Source organism: Otolemur garnettii, unplaced genomic scaffold (genome assembly GCF_000181295.1).
Source record: "Otolemur garnettii isolate 467f Iridium unplaced genomic scaffold, OtoGar3 scaffold00037, whole genome shotgun sequence".
Classification (NCBI taxonomy): domain Eukaryota; kingdom Metazoa; phylum Chordata; class Mammalia; order Primates; family Galagidae; genus Otolemur; species Otolemur garnettii.
In genome coordinates this window covers 261,332-267,242 of record NW_003852432.1, presented here as the reverse complement: position 1 = coordinate 267,242, position 5,911 = coordinate 261,332, and the positions used below count along the sequence as shown (strand labels likewise).

The following is a 5,911-nucleotide window of genomic DNA, read 5'->3' as shown; positions in this document are numbered from 1 at the left end:
GGAGGCTGAGGCAAGACAATCGCCTAAGCCCAGGAGTTGGAGGGTGCTGTGATCTGTGAGGCCATGGTACTCTACGGAGGGCAATAAAGTGAGACTCTGTCTCTAAAAAAAAAAAAAAATACTTACCTGGCAAGGGAGGTACCATGATCATGAAGGTGGTTTACCCAGAGTGAGGCGTATCCATTGCACTCCAGATATGCTGACTCCTGTGATTTCCCCAAATGTGGGAACTTGACTGTATAATTTGTGGCAGTGGAGGGACTGTGTTCATACTTTCCTCCTTAAAAATAAATAAATAAATAAAATTAAAAAATAATTTAATTAATGGTCTTTTAAAAATTTCACAACATACCAGCTGAAAAATCACTGAACTAGAGGTCAGTAGAGTAGTCCTGAGGTTTGATTTGACAGGTAATATGTCAGCCTCATTGAGAGAAAATTATCAGAAAATATTCCTGTTCTAATGGCAAGAGAAAAACAACTTGATTTATTTTAACCTATTAATTAGGCTCTTATTCTATGGAGAATGGAGTGTTCACTAATAAGCCTTTCTATTTCTGATTCTGTAGCAAAATCTGATTTAGGAACACAGGGTAGCCTGGTTTTATTGTAAAACTAGGGAAGGAAAAAAAATCACTTTGACCTATCTAGTTAACTCAATATTTCATGTTAAGGATCAGGAGATGTTTTAAATTTTTCTACTATAACTTGTATCAAATTGTGCTTCTCTGGTTTGGTTAGAAACTGTCTCCACCTACTGGCTGCAATTGACTTGACATTTCATGACAACATCCTCTGTTTTGTATTCCTGAACTGTGTGGTAGCTATGGGAGGGGAGGTACCTAGGTAGGACTGCAGTAAATGTTATACTTCTACATAGTTTTTCCTAAAATTTCTAGAAAGCTTTTGGAAAGTTCTTACTAAAGTTTGCTTGGGGAATAATGGAGGAGAAGCATAAATGAGGGCTTACAAGACCTAAACCAAAGCATTTAAAGTAAGTGGCACATTTGCAATGGCATGTATATCATGTCATTATATGTAGTACCAGATGAATTAAATCTAATTTATGTATTAAATTGTTTAAGCTTTGTTAATTCTTCAACTAAGGTCATTATTTTCCAAATTGATATTGGTTTCAGCTCTGATACCCGTTTGGAAATAATTGTCACTATAATTACTGAATTATACAATAAAATAGGACTTTTTTGGGTTAAAATAGGACTCCTCTTGCCTCAGTCTCCCAAGTAGCCAGGGCTACAGGCATACCCCACAATAGACATTTTCTGTAAAGTATCAAATAGTATTTAGATTTTGCAGGCCATATAGACTTTTTTTTTTTGAGACAGAGTCTCTCTATGTCATCCTCAGTAGAGTGCTGCGGCGTCACAGCTCACAGCAACCTCAAACTCTTGGGCTTAAGCGATTTTCTCGCCTCAGCCTCCCAAGTAGCTGGGACTACAGGCTCCTGCCACAACGCCCAGCTGTTTTTTTGTTGTTGTAGTTGTCATTGTTTGGTAGGTCTCTGGCTGGTTTGAACCCACTAGTCACTGTGTATGTGGCCAGCATCCTAGCCACTGAGCTGCAGGCACTGAGCCCATATTGCTTTTGTTGCAACTACTCAACTCTATCCTTGTAGCAGAAAAAGTAACCTCAGACAATATGTAAATGAATGGGCATGACTGTCTTCCAAAAAAGTTTTATGGAAATAAATTTAGGCTCGGCACCTGTAGCTCAAGTGGCTAAGGCACCAGCCACATACACCTAAGGTGGTGGGTTCAAATTCAGCCTGGGCCCACCAAACAACAATGATGGCTGCAACCAAAAAATAGCCAGGCGTTGTGGTGGGTGCCTGTTGTCCCAGCTACTTGAGAGGCTGAGGTAGGAGACTTGCTTGAGCCAGGAGTTGGAGGTTGCTGTGAGCTGTGATGCCATAGCACTCTGCCCAGGGGGACAGCCTGAAGCTCTGTCTCAAAAAAAAAAAGAAAGAAAGAAATTTAAATTTGATATAATTTCCACATGCCATGATATGTTTTTCAGGCCAGATATGATGGCTCACACCTATAATCTTACCATTCTGGGAGGTCAAGGTGGGTGGATTACTTGAGGTCAGGAGACCAGCTTGAGCAAGAGTGAGACCCTGCTTCTAAAAATAGAAAAACTAGCTGGGTGTGGTGGTGCACACCTGTAGTCCCAGCTACCTGGGAAGCTGAGGCCAAAGGATAGCTTGAGCCCAAGAGTTTGGAGTTGTTGTCAGCTGTGGTGACACTGTGGTGCTCTACCCAGGGTGACAGAGTGACATTCTTGTCTCAAAAATAATTTTATTTTTCCAGCCATTTAAAAAGATAGAAACATTTCTTAGTTTCTGGGCTATATAAAAATAGGCAGTGTTGCCAGATTTGGTCTGCGGGCATAGTTTATTGATCCCTGCTTTATGCTATATTTAGAAACACTTTAAAAATTTATTAATATGTCCTCATATCCTACAGAGGCAAAAATCTAGAAGAGAATGACCCAACTATTAGGTGTACTTCCATGACAAGGAGAACTTATCAGGAGTGTGTTGTACCTATTCACCATTATCGCCTACCACATGGTATAGATTAGCAGTATAGGACTCTGTGTGTGGGAAGTGATTCTTTACCTACACATGTGAGATCTGATATGGTATGGTTTTATGGTATATCTATAGTTTAGACAATTTAAATCCAAAATACCTGAATGAATTTTTTGAAGGATGTTTTGGCACATGAAAATACATACAGGAAAAGATTTTTATGTGAATTTAAAAACCAAAAACATTCAGATAATGTAATCATTCTTTAAAAATTTCAAAAAAGAAATCATCATGATAGCTGAAGAATAATTTGCTGTGCTGAAGGGCGTGTGGTATTGGTACTAGGTTTTATGGGCCATATGATATGAGCAGGGTGGCATAGGTCATTCATTTGCATATCTACCCCCTTCTTCATCTCAAAAGTGAACTTGTCAAAATTGAAGTGCTAATCTTTCCTTTGAAACTTATTTCTCCTACAATCTTGTTTTTCCTCCTAGAAACTTCATTCTTAACATTTCTCTCTACTACCAATTCATCAGGAAATCCTTCTGGGTCTACTTTCTAATCCTTCTGGGTCTATTAATAATCTAACCACTTCTCACCACTTTGGTCTAAGATGCCCTATTATTTCTTGCCTGGATTATGGCATAGCCTCCTAACTGGTCTCTCTGCTTCTCCTGCTGCTGTTTCTATAGTCTGTTTTCACTTGTTAAACAAGGGAGCTTGTTTAAAAAGTCACGTCATGTCACTCTTATGCTCAAGACCTTGTAATGACTTCTCATTTCACTAGGAATGAAAGCCACAACAGTCCTTAAAATTGACTGCAGTAGTCATTAACCCATGAACTCTTCATTTACTTACTTTTCTCTTTTTTATTTTGCTATACTCCTTCAAATCTCTGATTTTCAATGTTTCTTACCTATAATTTTTAGTCAGAAGGTCAACTTACAGAATTATGTTTTTGCTACAGTTTCCTGTTTTCTTAAACTATATAGTTTTTTTAATTGAGGTATGAATTGCATAGAGTATAATATACAAATGTAAAGTATACAGCATATGCAACCCCCATCCAGATCAAGACATTGTACATTTCATTTCTCTAGAAAGTTCTGTTATGCTCTCGAAGCTCCCTGCCTCCCACCCAACCACAAATAACCCTATTCTGACTTACATTACCCCATAAACTAGTTTTGTCTGGTCCTAAACTTGAGTCTTAACTAATACTACTAACTGCGGTACTATAGCTGCTTGGCCCTTCCCTCCACACCAACCCCTGCTTTTATATTCCCTATTCATTACCCTGCAGTACTTTTTCTTTCTTTCATAGTACTTATTATCCTCTAATATATAATATAATTTGTTCTTTTCTGTTATTGTCTTTCTCCCTTCTAGAATCTAAGCTCTCCAAGGGCAGAGATTTTTGTTCTGCCGTGACCCAAGCATTTAGAACAATAAGCGCTCAATAAATATTTGTGAAATGAATGGATGAGAAGGCGAATGGATTGTAAATTGTAGATGATTGAATGGGAGGATTCAGAAATTGAGGAAATTCCTATATGTACTTTTATGTTCTTAGAGAATAAGACATAAAATTATCTTTTGGGTGTATAGGGGAGGTGATAGACTTGGGATCATGAAGACAGTGAAGGAAGTTTGAAATGTTAGAGGCACAGAAAGGCACAGGAGAGTGGTGACTTGGACAACATATATTTCTTGCTTATTGTTGGAGGTTAAAGCAGTGTTCTGGCCGTGCATTTGTATGGTACCAATGAATGTGGCTGAATGATTTACTTCAGCAGAACTTAGCCCAGATGTAGAAACAGAGAAAGTTGACAGGTTTTTTTGCCCTGTAGGTGCAATGGAAGACAAGAGAGATAAGGGAATTGGCAAGATAGTGACTGAAGTGATATACTTTGAATTTTCCTTCTCTTTCTTGAGAAGGAAGAGACAGGCAAGAAAAACAGATGAGGATAATATCAAAGGATCAAGTTTCCAGAGGACTAATTGAGGTCAAAGAATAAATACAATGAGAAAAATAGAGTGAGATACTGATAAAAGGATAAGCAGTTGTTATCAAAGTTAAGATACTACAGTTCATTAGTTTTAAGAACTCTTTTAATGTCTTTGAAGATGAGATGTCAGTTTAATAGGTAACACGTTTTTCATATTGGAATGTGAAATAATGGGCAATCTTCTAGTTGATGGTATCCTAGATTTGATAAAATATGATATTTGATTCTAGAAGTGTACCAGTTATAGGTACTGACAAGGTTACCAGGGTGTGGCCATTGGAGGATGTAACCAAAAAGGAGTAGAGATCAAGTATCTGGTTAGATACATTATAGCCATTGACTTTGAAGATACAGAGTCATGAACTTGTTTTAAGAGTTTCCAGCATGAGAAATGGAGTGACTAGAGCAGGGGTTCTTACCCTTCCTAATGCCATGACCCTTTAATACAGTTCCTCATGTTGCGGTGACCCCCAACCATAAAATTATTTTCATTGCTACTTCATAACTGTAATTTTTCTACTGTTATGGAATCATAATGTAAATATCTGATATATAGGATGTATTTTCCATTGGTCTTAGGGGTCGCAACTCAAGGTTGAGAACTGCTGGACTAGAGGTAGCAGGTGCAGCATAGAAATAGTTTTATAGATGGTCATCTTCTTTCTTCACATAGTGGAAGGGGTGAGGGGTGAGAGAGCTTAATGGGTCTCTTTATAAGGTCACTAATTCTATTCAGCCTTTTTGACCTAATCATCTCCCAAAGGTCGTACTTCCAAATACCATCATATTGGAGACTGTGCTTCAATATATGAATTTGTGGGAGACACAAACATTCAAGCTGTATATACATTCCAGGTTCTTAATTTATATTTGCCAAATAAATGAGTTGAAATAGAGAAAATGAGCTGTCTGTGACTAAATTAGGAATATACTACTCCGGAATAGGGTTCTAGAAGCCCTAGTGATAATACAGAGGATATCTTATTAAATTTGAGTCTGTTTTAGTTGCTGGCTTATTTGTTACACTTTTGAGCCTTTTCTATTTTCTCTTATCCTCAAGTTCTTCCTCTTAGATTAAAATACTAAACTCTTTTATGGTAATCATTAAATGAGATTAAACATGGAAAGTATATAATATAGAACCTGCCACATAGTTGGTGCTTGGTAAGTGACAGGCTGAAAATGGCCATCTTGGCCCGGCACCTGTGGCTCAAGTGGCTAAGGCACCAGCCACATACACCTAAAGTGGCAGGTTTGAATCCAGCCTGGGCCCGCCAAAACAACAATGACAGCTGCAACCAAAAAATAGCCTGGCATTGTGGCAAGTGCCTGTAGTCCCAGCTGC

The 5,911-nt window shown here is 38.1% G+C and overlaps 1 non-coding gene across 1 annotated transcript; it reads left to right on the top strand.

The window, feature by feature from the left end:
• The first annotated feature begins 118 nt into the window (after positions 1–118).
• On the top strand, positions 119–282 carry LOC111725334. The gene has a single exon (XR_002773416.1). It is a non-coding gene; the product is annotated as a U1 spliceosomal RNA (small nuclear RNA).
• Positions 283–5,911: the final 5,629 nt, after the last annotated feature.